This window comes from Acipenser ruthenus, chromosome 20, assembly GCF_902713425.1.
Source record: "Acipenser ruthenus chromosome 20, fAciRut3.2 maternal haplotype, whole genome shotgun sequence".
Classification (NCBI taxonomy): Eukaryota; Metazoa; Chordata; class Actinopteri; order Acipenseriformes; family Acipenseridae; genus Acipenser; species Acipenser ruthenus.
In genome coordinates this window covers 6,474,994-6,489,667 of record NC_081208.1, presented here as the reverse complement: position 1 = coordinate 6,489,667, position 14,674 = coordinate 6,474,994, and positions in this window count along the sequence as shown.

Here is a 14,674-nt window from a genome sequence, read left to right as displayed (position 1 = left end):
TAATGTTAAGAGGGGCTAGATCACAAGCACTGGTGGAAAGAGTTTGCGGTTGTTTGTTTTGTTAATAAAGCCTGGATGCCTGAGCAGTGTTTTCGACCACAACCTCTGTGTCTCTCTCATCTATCAGTGGATACCTACACAGTAACAGCCCTGTTGCAGCGACTAACTCACTTGCAAACCTACCTAATAGTTATGTATGGCATACAGATGGGCTGTTTTCTTTTGTTTAGCATTACATCTAGTTTTCAATATGGGATGGCACTGGTATCACAGCAGTAACATTTCATATTGTGACATACTGATGCCATATCAACACAACTGTGTTAAAGTATCAAATTCTGTTTCAGATCAGCTGGAGATAGATGATTGTCAATGAAAGATTTTTCTTTTGGTTTTAAATCACTGTATCTGATTTATTTTGCTTTTTGGTCAAAGCTGTCAGTCACACGTGTTGAATGAAGTGTGTGATCTGCGAAGCGATTGACTACATGGTTGGTTTGCATCCATGCAACAGCAGAGAGGATGGTACATATCCATTGGCATTGTGAGAGGTACAAGGGAACACATTTCAAATAAGGAATAGTTCATTTGAGTTTAACGATTAACCAAAGCACCTCCTGTGTGGAGTAGTAGTTAGGGCTCTGGACTCTTGACCGGAGGGTTGTGGGTTCAATCCCAGGTGGGGGACACTGCTGCTGTACCCTTGAGCAAGGTACTTTACCTAGATTGCTCCTGTAAAAACCCAACTGTATAAATGGGTAATTGTATGTAAAAATAATGTGATATGTTGTAACAATTGTAAGTTGCCCTGGATAAGGGCGTCTGCTAAGAAAATAATAATAATAATATTTTACGGTAATCCATTTCATGGAAATGTGGCAATCTGGTTCTGGTATTGCAATGAATTTCAGGTATTTCAATGTATATGCACAGAAATTACAGAAGTGGTCAGAATTGATACATCTGGTTGTATTTAGTTACAAGCTAACCATCCATGTATGTAAAAATAGACAGTGGTTATTCATTGCAGTACTGTGGTGTATCATGTTTGTTCAAATCCATTGTGCTGTCTTTGCTGGTAATACTGTTGCACGCTATTGGTTCTGCTATGGACCAGTGTCAATATTCTTTGTGTTCTTGGAGGAAACTACACCAGTCAAAAATCAGTTCTACAATTTACTTAAGAAGTGACTACAGGCTCTTCTGTCATAAAATCAGCAACTAGGAACAGGATGAGCTTTGATGGGCCAAATGGCCTCCTTTTGTCGCTAGGTAAAATCAGAGAATCTGAGTCTTTTCTCTTTGAAGGTCCCTGATGTCTGCTTCCAATCTGACTTCAACTAAATTAGGCTCAGGCTCTAATAACACCTATGCTGTCCAGAGGAGACTTTGTGGCGTTTTTAATTCTGTCCTGCTGTTGTAGACTTTCCCAATGAAAGAGAATACTACATTCTAGATTCCACTTTTCTTATAAGTAAGCACAGATGACTGCTGAGTTCAGGTGACCATCAATACAGGTTTTACTGTGTTTCAAGACGGGCATTTTAAACACATGGAATAAAAAGCTTTTTCAGCTGGTATTCGTAAAGGGAGATGCACGAGGTCAGCTGCCCTGTTCCCATCAGGTGTCCATCTGATATCTGAGATATCCTCTCTCTTGGCTGCTCCCTGCAGATAAACCTGGAACCAATATCAAAGCACTCTAACCAATCAACCCCTTCTTGGTCTGCTGAACAACTGGCATTTAAAGGGTAGGTCTTTAAGGTTGGTTAGTTTTTGCTGTTTGTCAGTTTTACTTCAGAGAATACACTGTTGGGAATCAGAAGAGGCTTTTCTTCCCATCAAGACTTATACCTTGCATGTTTAACTATTTATTACACTGAATAAACCAGCAATGACAACACAATTAATTTGAAACAGATATTGCACCCTGCCTGGTACTGACATGGTACCATGGTACCGCAATGAAGTACCTACATATTCTGCGTTACTATGGTCATAAAAGGCATTACAGCACGAACAATATCCTTTTTTCATGTTTTTTCAGAATGCCTTGATAGTCTTGAGATTTCATTGTGCCCTGCACAGATTCCAGGCACCCTGTGCCAGGCGCAGCAAAGCAGCCCCAAAACATAACCGAGCCTCCTCCATGTTTCAATGTAGGTATGGTGTTCTTTTCTTTGAAAGCTTCATTTTTTCATCTGTGAACATAGAGCTGATGTGACTTGCCAAAAAGCTCCAGTTTTGACTCATCTGTCCAAAGGACATTCTCCCAGAAGGATTGTGGCTTGTCAATATGCATTTTAGCAAATTCCCGTCTGGCTTTTTATGTTTTTCTTTCAAAAGTGGAGTCCTCCTGGGTCTTCTTCCATGGAGCCCACTTTCGCTCAAAAACCGACGGATGGTGCGATCAGAAACTGACGTACCTTCACCTTGGAGTTCAGCTTGTATCTCTTTGGCAGTTATCCTTGGTTCTTTTTCTACCATTTGCACTATCCTTCTGTTCAATCTGGGGTCGATTTTTCTCTTGCGGCCACGCCCAGGAAGTTCCATGGACCTTAAACTTCTTAATAATATTTGCAACTGTTGTCACAGGAACATCAAGCTGCTTGGAGGTGGTCTTGTAGCCTTTACCTTTACCATGCTTGTCTATTATTTTCTTTCTGATCTCCTCAGACAACTCTCTGCTTTCTCTGGTCCATGTTCAGTGTGGTGCACACAATGATACCAAACAGCACAGTGACTACTTTTCTCCATTTAAATAGGCTGAATGACTGATTACAAGATTGGAGACATGTGTGATACTAATTAAAGAAACTAATTAGTTTGAAATATCACTATAATCCAATTATTTATTCTCTTTTCTAAGGGGTACCAACAAATGTGTCCAGGCCATTTTAGAATATCTTTGTAGAATAAGCAATAATTCATCTCTTTTCACAGCTTCTTTGCTTTATTCTATGACATACCAAAGGCATGCAAGTATACATGATAAAACAGCTTTTAATTTCATCACTTTTCAGGAGGAATGAAGCATTATTTCAATGAGCTGTAAGGGTACCAACAAATTTGAGCACATCTGTATATCTTCCATACACATTGCCACAAGAGTGCCAGACCAATGGAAACCCACCGTTGGATGTTACTATATCGTGGTTTATGGTAGTTATAGTATGAAATGACATGGTGTGAACCCACCAGACCATAGTGGCATAAAGCTTTGTGGTAGTGTATCTTGGTGAGATGCCTGTTTATTTTCCACACTCACATTACACCCTGGTTTTCCTGTGCGTCGTACCAAGGGTTTGGCACAGGCTTTCCTGCCATCATGTGGCTGGAGTTTTGAGTAGAACTGTGCATAATATTTCAGTTCTACCACTGCAGTATATTTCAGCGTGCGATGTGCACTGGAATGTGGCAACACTGGCTTTAAGCCGTTCAGAGCTAGGGGAACTCGGATTGTATTGTGTCCAGAGATAAAAGAGCTTCAGGAAACCATATGCAATTACTCTTTTTTTAGTAGCGCTTTACAGATTTGGCACACATGAAAAGGAGGAAGCAAGCATTGAAATTCAAGCACAAAAAAATCCTTTATAATCTTGATGAAAGCACTCAGTTTTTGGTCACTCTTAAGGAGATACGTGTAGCAATGGTTTTGTCAAGTTAATCTTAAAGAACCCCTAGTTTCAAACAATCTAAAATGGTTCGATATTTCTAACAGAGAGGATGAGTACTCTTTTTCCCAAATCTGCTCTATAAATGAAAGCAGCAGCTTGTGCTTGGGAGATTATCTCTTGTGTCACCCGTGATAGGATGCAGTGGTGCAGAAAGAAACCCAAACAAGTATCACACGTTCCTCAGTCTGGAACTTAGAGAAGAATTCCAAGCCATTTTAAGAAATAACCTCACACCAACAAATAGCCTTGTTTTTAATTCATCAAATAGAGCTGCATTTCACAAATTGCATATTTCCGTTTATGGTGTAATCAATTAGCATAGAAACAGAACTTCGGTATACCCCAGACGCAAATATAGACATTACTATTGCTAATTACTTAAATATATTTTCATATGTGATTGGATTTTTATATGGCAACATCAGTAAGCTAAGTGATTAGATTGTAAGATATTTTACGGGCAGCAGTGTGGAGTAGTGGTTAGGGCTCTGGACGCTTGACCGGAGGGTTGTGGGTTCAATCCTAGGTGGAGGATACTGCTACTGTACCCTTGAGCAAGGTGCTTTACCTAGATTGCTCCAGTAAAAACCCAACTGTATAAATGGGTAATTGTATGTAAAAATAATGTGATATGTTGTAACAATTGTAAGTTGCCCTGGATAAGGGCGTCTGCTAAGAAAATAATAATAATAATATTTTACAGTAATCCATTTCATGGAAATGTGGCAATCTGGTTCTAGTATTGCAATGAATTTCAGGTATTTCAATGTATATGCACAGAAATTACAGAAGTGGTCAGAATTGATACATCTGGTTGTATTGAGTCACAAGCTAACCATGCAGGATCAGGAAAATATATGCAATTATCCATATTGCTGTTTAAAGTGTTTGTACACATGAGAAGGGGGCTAATAGAAGAGATGGACTAGTGGGGCACCCTAAAGCTCCACCAAATGCTACTCAAAAATCCTTTATAATGACACCGCAGCCATACTCTGATAAACACATTTCATGTCAAACCATAGAGTTTTAAGAACTTGGTGGTACATCACAACCAGTCATTGCTATACTGTGAGTTAATGAGACAATCACAGATCGCAATGGTACCATGCGGTTTATCTAATGTCTGAGATTAACATAACAGCTTAACATAATAAATATTCTTGTTCAAACGGTTTCTCTATGATGCCAAATTGAACTCATTCTGATTTTTATAAGCAGTCTGATAAAAAGCAGTCACTCTGGTCTCTCAAATGTACAAAGAGACTGGCCTTGTGAACTCAAAATCTTGCAGAATTATCTGATACAGTCCTGAAGGACTGGAGTTTGAGTAAACACAAGCAGAACTGCATGGGTCAGCTTTCTTCTGTGGAGAGAAAAGGAAGGTTTTCATCGCCTGACTCTAAATCAAGATGATAGCTGCCAGCGAGAACAGGGGTAATGTACTAATGTGTCACAGTATTCACTGAAGTGTTTAAGATAGAGTTTTAACCACAAGTACCAAGCTCAGGTGGTTTAATATTGATGCTTTAACTATTAATCTTATATGTTAGCCCTGAATGTTTTTGCAGTAATACAACGCTGATGAAGGCATTAGCTGAATCGTTTGTCTACTTGTCTGCTCTGCTGAGGTTATACCCGAGAATCTGTGAATGTGTTTTGAAGCATCTTAAAATAATGCTTCAGATTGATATTAAAGGTGACTTATTTCTAAAATACTTAACAGGGGTGGAATAAAATGGCCAGCTTCTGTTAGGTATTAAAAATGTTGTCAACTAACTGGGGTGCACAAATCCGGCCCTCTAGGACCAGAGTCCAATAAAAAATGATCTGATTAAGACCTGAAAGGAGGTTAAATTGCTTAATTAGGGTACTGGTGGAACTATTAACACATATATAAGGCTTCTGTTTTTCAACTTTTATGTAAATCATTTTTTTAGGTACTTTTGTTTTTGATATACTGTATGAAATTAGTGTTTTTGGTTACTTTCCAAAATGCTTGAGCATTTTGCATTTTTTTCTCCTTTTACTGGAGCAATCTAGGTAAAGTACCTTGCTCAAGGGTACAGCAGCAGTGTCCCCCACCGGGGATTGAACCCACGACCCTCCAGTCAAGAGTCCAGAGCCCTAACCACTACTCCACACTGTTGCTACCTTTGCTGTCTTCCACAACGAAATAGGAAAAGGGTAAAGTCAACGTAAATTGATTAACCATTTCCAGTTTTTCCAGTGTTTATTGGCTGTCCACTGATTTCATTCTTTTTGTATCTGGGGTGTTCTATCGGTTAAAACCGAAAATCAGAAGCCCTACACGTATTTTTTTGTACAACCTTATACAAGTATGATTGACTCTGAAAGCTGTGCCGAGGCTAGGATTTTTTTGGTTTGTGCTTATGTGCAATGTGTACACACTTAAGATATGCACAATTCACTGCGTAAATGTAGTTTTTAAAGTAACCATAAGTATTTATTCAGAAACAGTAGCTGTATGTCATTTTAATCCTTTATACCTCTTTCTTCTATATAAAAAGCTAACCGGTTCCTCGCACCGATCCTCCCTGTCCTTGCAGTTTAGGCCTACTCCAAAGACCTTTCCTAAGAAGCCTATTTTACCTCCTCGTGGGAGGCATTGCCACTGCAGATCCTGGTTACAGCCTTTACAGTAACACTATTCTCGGAGCAACCTTTGGCAACACAATGGACTGCCTTGTATGTTACTGTACCAGCTTCCAGGAATGGCACTGTTCCTTCTTGGCTCGACAATATAAAGTTGTTTCTCTGCGTCTTTGTTGTTTCTCCATTTTAAACCAGGCGCAGGAAGGCTCCACGACTCTGAAGCCCTGAAGGATCTCTGTTTACTTTTAGCTGAGGAAATTGAAGGCCTGGACCCTATTTTATTAACAACTCTGTGGCACTCTGTTGTAGTGGCTGCTTTGGGATTACTCACAAATTGAAAGCAGGGGTCTCTGAACAGCCCGTTATGCAATGGTTGGGCCAAAGACGTTTCTAGATATCACTCAATTTTGAAGTTGTTTTCTGCTAGGACGGCATACAAATGCACACTGCGGATTGTTTTTCTGCTTTGTATCACACTGTAATGTTGCATTCTCCCAGTAAAGTTATTTTTCCTTGAGAAAAAATTATGTTATACAAGTAAAACAAGGTCCACTCCTATACACAAGAAATATCTGTCCCCACAGATCTCGTCTGTATTTGGCTACAACTCAACCCTGTTTCCGGTAAGTTTGAAAAAAACTGATAAGAGTATATCAATTGAATTAGTTGCAGTTGTTTGCATTTCCATCACATTATCCCTGAAATATTACAGCATCTCAACACAGCTGCCCTTTGAAAAAACTTTTTTTTTTTAAATAGCCTCAAATATATTGAATGTTTTTTAGAGTTTTATTTTTTTATGAGAATAATAAAAGTAACAGTACCTAAAGTACTGTTTTTTGTGTTTTTTTTGTCCTATACTGTAGTTGTAGGAGTGAAAAAACAAGGTAGTTCCAAATCCATTCAATAAGGTTGGCAAAGTGGTTTGCAGTGCGCAGGTGTAGCGGTGATGTGATTACGAAACAGAAGACAGACAACAAAGTTCATGATCCAAACAGACATTTATTTTGTAATCCCGGTCTGGCGACCGCAAAGAACAATTCCAGGCAATACACAGCAGCAGGTTCCAAACATTGGGTTACAGTCCCGAAATAATAAACACAGTATAACACACACAAAGACATACACACACGATCACAAGTCCAGAGTGAGTGCTGATGTGCAAGTGGTTAAATACAATTTATTAGTGCACAGTGGTGAAGTGTTGTCCGGGTTGGTGCTGGCCTTACGCGACAGCTCCCGGAACGTGTTAGCAGTCTAACAAGAACAAATGAGTACAATTAGACACGACAAAACAAACAAACACTAAACACTCACGGTTACTTTTTACTTTCCTTCGTGGGTTCGCTCTCAACCATAACAAAGGAACAGATCACTTAGCCACGTCCCCTTTTGTACCGTCAGTCACGCCCCCTTCGTTAGCGAGTGCAACCGTTTCTCCTCCAATCCACGGTTGCTACATTGCTTTCTTTCTGGGGCAATGACTTGGTGTACCGTGGCTCTGCCCCCTTTCTAGATGGCCGACTTCCACCTTTCCCTGGAATGAATTGTCAGACCATCCAGTCCAGGGCACTCTGTTCCCTTTACACAGTGCCCTCACAGGTCAGGAGGGAGATTCATAACCAAGATTCATTCTTTCTCTATCACAAATATATAGTAGCTTTAAAACAAAAGAAAGATTTGGGACCCATCTGAGATCCAGTGGTAGCTCTAGCAAGAAACCATAGCAAGACACGTGTTAAAAAAACATGTTACTCTGTCCATATGTGCTCCAGATCTTACAGACTCAAGAAAAGGACATCAGCCAAGTTCTGATGGAAACCAAATGTTTGCGGACCCTGCCAGGTAAAATGCAAACAGGATTTTTATTAGTTCTTTTGAATCGTAAAATCGTAAGAAATCCGTTGTTATTTTCTCTCTTTGAGCTTGCTTCTCCCCTACCAATGAGTCACAAGCACCCATCCTAGAGGAATGTGGTTCAATGGTCTCCAGGCCCATCATTCCTTGATTGCCCTAAAAGACACGTTATACCTATATGGTAATTATCATGGTGATAGTCCATATTTTTGTGATATGGACACTTGTCCGCTAAGAACTGGACTCACCTTTGTTCATTTCAGATGAGTATGACTTTCAATGGATCTATTTTCATTTGTGAGCTCACTGTTTCAATTGAAATACTGATAAGCATCACTCTGTTTCATTTTGTCCTTAAACACAATCTTGCTTCTGCTAAGATACAGTAACTTGCTGTAAGTTGTCTAGAATGTGGTTTCAGCTATTTTCTCCTACTGAACCTAAGCAATGGATGTAAACAAGCTACTAAACCCTGGAGGCAGGCCTGTGAATTCTCTAGCTGGACCCATTGGTGCTCCTGACCTGTAAAGCTTCACCAGTAAAGGCCAATGCAGCACTCCCTGTGGGTGCCTAGGCCAGGATTCAAACCATGCACAACTTACCCAACACTTCAAACAGCAGTGCTTTTACTAAGGGAGCCACTGAGTAACCAAACAATATAAAATACATAATACAATAACTATATACCATCCTTTACAAGCCACACAGGTCCGAAGTAAGTGGTTGTATCTATGTTGCAGCCCCACTTCACCATCAGTCCCTCGGTAATATTTGCGCTGCAGCAACTGACAAAAAACAAATGTATGGCAGACTTAACTCTCCAGATATGGCCCAACATAGCTCTTACTATAATTAAAGCAAGATAGACCTTCTGTTATGCAACCCACCCACCCCCATCCCTGACCAAGCATTCTATAAAGCTCTTTGGAGATATGCAACACATACCGTTTGTTTTATTTTCCATTTCTTATTTCAGACACCAGTGTGTTAGCCAGTAATCCCAGAGACAGACCGACTTATTCTAAATTAAAAACAGAACTCCGGATGCGTCAAAAAGCTAACAATAAACCACTCCTAAGACCAATGGCTTCTACTCTATGTGTGTAACCTATTGGTGAGATGAGATGACATGGTTACATCAATTGCTGAGGGTCGGAGGTAAGTGGCATCTTTGTTTAAAGTGGCTAATAGTTAAAGGAGAATTGAGAGGTACTGTTATGTTGTTTCCAAACGTGTAAACGCGGTAGACAGTATAATTTAAGACACTGCAGTGAGTTGGCTATATAGGATAAAGGGTAACTGAGACTGACATCAGGTTACCATGGGGGTCTTTACAGACCACCTTTGCAAAAAAGTCTGCAAAACAAACCAATGTGATACTTGAGTTATAATTCCACAGAATTAGCCTGAAGAAACCCTAGCATAAGAAGTATCTTAAGCTATATATTTTTAATACCAGTCCACAGCATCACCAGCAATAGCAACAATGGTTAATATTACACTGATACAGTATGATACAGTGCCTTGACACATTCTGGAAGGTGTCTAGGAGGATCCTTTTAGTCATTAATATTTCACACAATTGGTGTTTAGTTCCATCCCAAACAAGTTAAATTGGATTGAGATCTGGGGAGTGCAGTGTCCATGGAAGACGCCCGAAGTCTCTGTCATGCCCCTCAAACCATCTGTGCACAATTCTGACACGGCGTGTCTATTATCGCCTTGAAAGCATTGTTAGGTGGACTTGATCCACAACAATGCTTAGGCAAACTATGACCAGTTTTTTAAATTTAGTAATCGGCAATTGATTTTACCCCATTTTTTTTTCTCCCAATTTGAAATGTCCAATTGTATTTTTAGGCTCAGCTCACCGTTACCATCCCTGCGCTGACTTGGGAGTGGCAAAGACAAACACACGCTGTCCACTGAAGCATGTGCCGTCAGCTGACCGCTTCTTTTCATTCTGCAGGAACACCATGCAGCCAACCCAGACCTACAGCGTCAGAGGACAATGCAGCTCTGGGGAGCTTACAGGCAAGCCCGCAGGCACCCTGCGTGGTGAGCCGAGAACACCCTGTCCGACCTAAGCCCCCATCTGGGCGGCTGTCGGCCAATTGTGTGCCGCCCCCTAGGAGCTCCTATCCATGGTCAGCAGTGGAATAGCCTGGACTCGAACCGGCGACCTCCATCTATAGGGTGCATCCTGCACTCCACGCGGAGCGCCTTTACCGGATGCGCCACTCGGAAGCCAACTATGACCACTTTTTAGTGCTGCAGGGTTCAGATGTCACATGGTCAACCTTATTTTCATATCTATTTCAGGGCCACGTCCGATTGGGTTGGCTGGTCATATGAAAGTGGCCTAGAAGACCCACTGGGTCCTTGGGAACTTCATAGCCAGGGACTTCACTCAAGATACCCCCTAGTACAGTACATTACAAGCATATATTTCCGCAGGATTTTGGAATGGGTGGTGTGGCACATTCAAAACCTCTTGTGCTATTAGAACTGTTAGCAGCAGGGACTAAATGACTGGACTTGGCTTCCCAACTCCTACTTGTGAGACCAGACTTAAGGGGTAATTAACCAAGAATACACAGCTTCAAATGACTGGTCTTAAATAATCAGTGCAGGCACATTCAGAGGGTCCTCATAATCACATTTGTATAGAAATGAGTTTTTATCAGATTATATCCAAACGGATTCCGAAACGTAATTAGGAGAGTATGATACACACCTGGTGAAGAAGTGTGCAGACTCAAGGCCCCTGTCTGTCACCTTGTGTGAGAGACAGACAGACGTACTTCAACATAAGGGTGCCCATTTTTTTAACGAAAACCCCCTTTTTCTTTCTGTCTTGCTGATTTGAGGGAAAATCGTCTGACCAATGGAAGAGTTAGACAAGAAGTATCTGCCAGACGCATACGTCTGTTCCATTTCCTAACCCTTTACACTACTTTTACCATTTGTGGAAGGGAATATGCTCTCCAGACAGTGAAAGAGACACCCCATAATATGATGTATGGCCAGGAAACTGCTTTCTAATGGGTGCACATTAATACACAGCCTGATTTAGGCTCTAGTCCCTGCAGTGTAAGAAACATTGTGTGCATTCAAGCATTAGGAACGAAACCAGGCAAGGTCTGACTGCTCTGTGCATACGCTGACTGGCCCCCAATGCGGTCTAGGGAGCCCACAACTGTCAAGTCCCATTACTGCAGTGTGGCGACTATCTTGAGAGTCTGGATGTATGTTTGCAGAACATTTGAGATAACCATTAATCAATGTCACATAGTTCTAACTACAGTGGAGGTTAAGCAAAAAGGGCTTGAAACAATACAGAAAGCTATCAAGAATAACAACTTAAGCGATTGATACTAACAGCGTATCACAAGACATTAAGTTATGATGACTGTGGTTGGCTGTGACAGCAAAGTGAATGGTTCTTTCTTTCTGGTATACTGTACTCTTCTTGAATGTTAATGTTATACCCATGGTTTCACAATTGTATGAATAAGCAACACTGCTGGTAACCCATCGCAGTACAATGGTATCATATCACTACCGGACAGTGTCCTCCCATATCAGGACCATAGTGCATTATTGTGTTGTTGGTAAATAACGCTATGATTCTTCAGGGATACAGATTGATATCATAATGTCAATGGTTTAACTTTTCTGTAAGGAAGCCTGTCAATGACTAACAAAGCTCATCTGTATTGTACCTCCTGTGCAATGATGAGTGTAACAGTTTATAATTTGCTTACACATCCCTGCATCACGTATCAGTATGAAAATCAATGAGTATGGATCAGTCAACTGAGAAAGCTATAGCAGAAGGATGGTTAATTAGTACCCATGTAATAAACAACCAAGGATCACCAGATTTTTAATACGTTTCTCATACGTGCCTCAAAAAGCAAAGCCAAAGTCCAGTATGGAGGTCCACGATGCATTGCATGTGTCTGCAGGCTCGATCCACCATGACCCACTTGGTTACTGTTGCTATTCCAGGAACTCCCAGGAGACACACTTGTCAATGCAGCCACTGCATCGGGGAAGGAGACCATTTTAAAATTGGACTTCAATTCTCCTTTTTTTTGGCCAGTCCACATATAATGCTGTTAACAACACCCTGAGGTGCATAGAGGGGGTTGTTTACACAGTAAAGATTCAGTTCATAACATTTGAATGTCAAGACTGAGAAATGTCCATCATGATGAAACAGATGAAAGTAGTTCTTGTTACTTTTTTTAACGGTGGAATTATTTTTGTTATGCAGTCAAGCATATTATGAGACCCAGTGTTTTACAGTACGTGTCTGCTTCAGTTCTAAGGTGCAATGGGTTAAATCTCATCACACGTTCCCAGTAGAAGAAAGCACCAGTGGAATGAAATGTGAGTTAACCGGAGTTCTTGTGACAGGTCACTCTGTGGAAACATATTAACAGGAGCCGTTCACCCCTCTAAGATAACAAGATGTGACACTGGGGTTTGTTTTTTGCAAGTGATGGAATGTCAGTTCCTTTCTGTCTCCCAAGTCCTTGCTATTTGGAATGAGGACAGGCCAATGTGGAAGTCTAGCTTTTATAATTTATTTTGAACTGTCATACTCAACCCTTATCCATCAAATAAGATGTATGGCCCCTTATATTTTTATGGTGTTTAAAATCATTCAGGGTTGTACTTATTGTACTCAAAATATTCTGTTTTCAATATAAAAAGTCTGTTAAATGCTTTTACCTTAGATCTGGAGCTGTTCTTCAGAACTTGAAAATGTACACAGAAATAACATATATATATATTAAAGGGATTATTATTATTATTATTATTATTATTATTATTATTATTATTATTATTAGTGTTGTCCAATATATGTATAATTGGACCATGTTAAGTTTCCTATCAATGCTATAGACTTGTGTGTTGTGTTCATATTCCACACTCTACATAGTGTTCAATGGATGTAGATCATTGTGATTTACTTTTTCACACTGATAGTTTTTTAATGAATTTAATTACGTATAACCTCCTACTGTTGCATGTATTAGCAGTAGACTGGAGAGAAAGGCACTTTAGTGCTTTTATCTTTTCTGAATTTTGCACCCATTGTTCATTCTCAATCCCAGTCACACCACCTCACCTGTTAAAGATCACTGGCAAGTTCCATTCCCACTGTCAAGACAATACACACTTTCCAGCCTGGAACCCAGTAAGCCAACAATGATTTCTATGTCAGTCAGGAAACAAAGATAGGGATAAAATGTGTTCTACTGAGTTTTCTGCTGCAGTGCATTAAAAGATTTAGCCTCTTTTGTTACGAGAAGAGCTTGTGTAAAATGACATCCCATACTTAAATATGAGAAGACTAAAAAAAATAAAAAAAATCCTCGGTCATAAAGAACTAGTATGAACAACAGAAGCAATGTTCCGTTTGATACATTTTACAAACCACAACAGTCAGTTGTTTCTAACAAAAAAAGTATAAAACCCATTTTGAATCAAGAGCTTCAAAATAAACTTGTATGATGTAAGCTTTCTTCCTGTATTCCTAAGGACTGCAAGACATCTTCATTATTTTCAAGAAACTAAATCACTTCAATATGGTACATCCGGAGCCATTGTGGTTATGCTTTGCCAGAGAGCACGATCCCAGAGGACCATTCCTCCCCATGTTTTACAGGTAATATGATATAGTGAATTACTTCAGGGTCTGGATGGAGGTTTAATTGGTTACATTAAACAATTTAGAACAGGGCTGGAACAAAGACCAGGACTGGAAAGGTCAACTTTGGCTGCCCCTGTACTATGCCATTTACCTTTATACCTCTAGGAAAAGTCACAGCTGGATTTTTTTTTATGGAATTTTTTGGCATCGACGGAATCACCTGGAATGATATTTCTCAGTTTCTGTTCCATTCCCCCTGTGACAGAGAGCGAATGAATCCTGGTCAACAATCTCCCTCCTGACCTGTGAGGGCGCTGTATAACAGGAACAGAGTGCCTCGTACTGGATGGTCTGGCAGTTCATTCCAGGGTCAGTCGGAAGCCAGACATCCAGGAAGGGGGCGGAGTCACAATGCCTGAAGTCATATCCCTAATGCGGTATGCAATGTGTCATTCATGGATTGGAGGAGACGTGACTGAAGTAGATCGCAGGGGGCGTGACTAAGGGTATAATAGGGGATGTGACGATGTAATATGTTCCTTGATTTGGTTATGATAAAGACCGCTAAAGGAAACGGACTGTGAAAAGTGTATCGTGAGTGTTAAGTGTTTTGTTTGTTTGTCGAAACTAACTGCCTGTGTTTGTCATTGTTAGACGGCTAACACGAACCGGGAGCTGTCGCTACAGGCCAGCATCAAGCCCGGACTACACTTCACTACTGTCACTATACTTGCACCGCACCTGCACTAAGAGCATTCACTGTCAGGAGAAGTGACCGTGTCTGTGTTGTGTGTTATTCTTTGTATTGTTATTTCTGCATTGATCCCCGTAGTTTATATGCTGGCAATACACATCG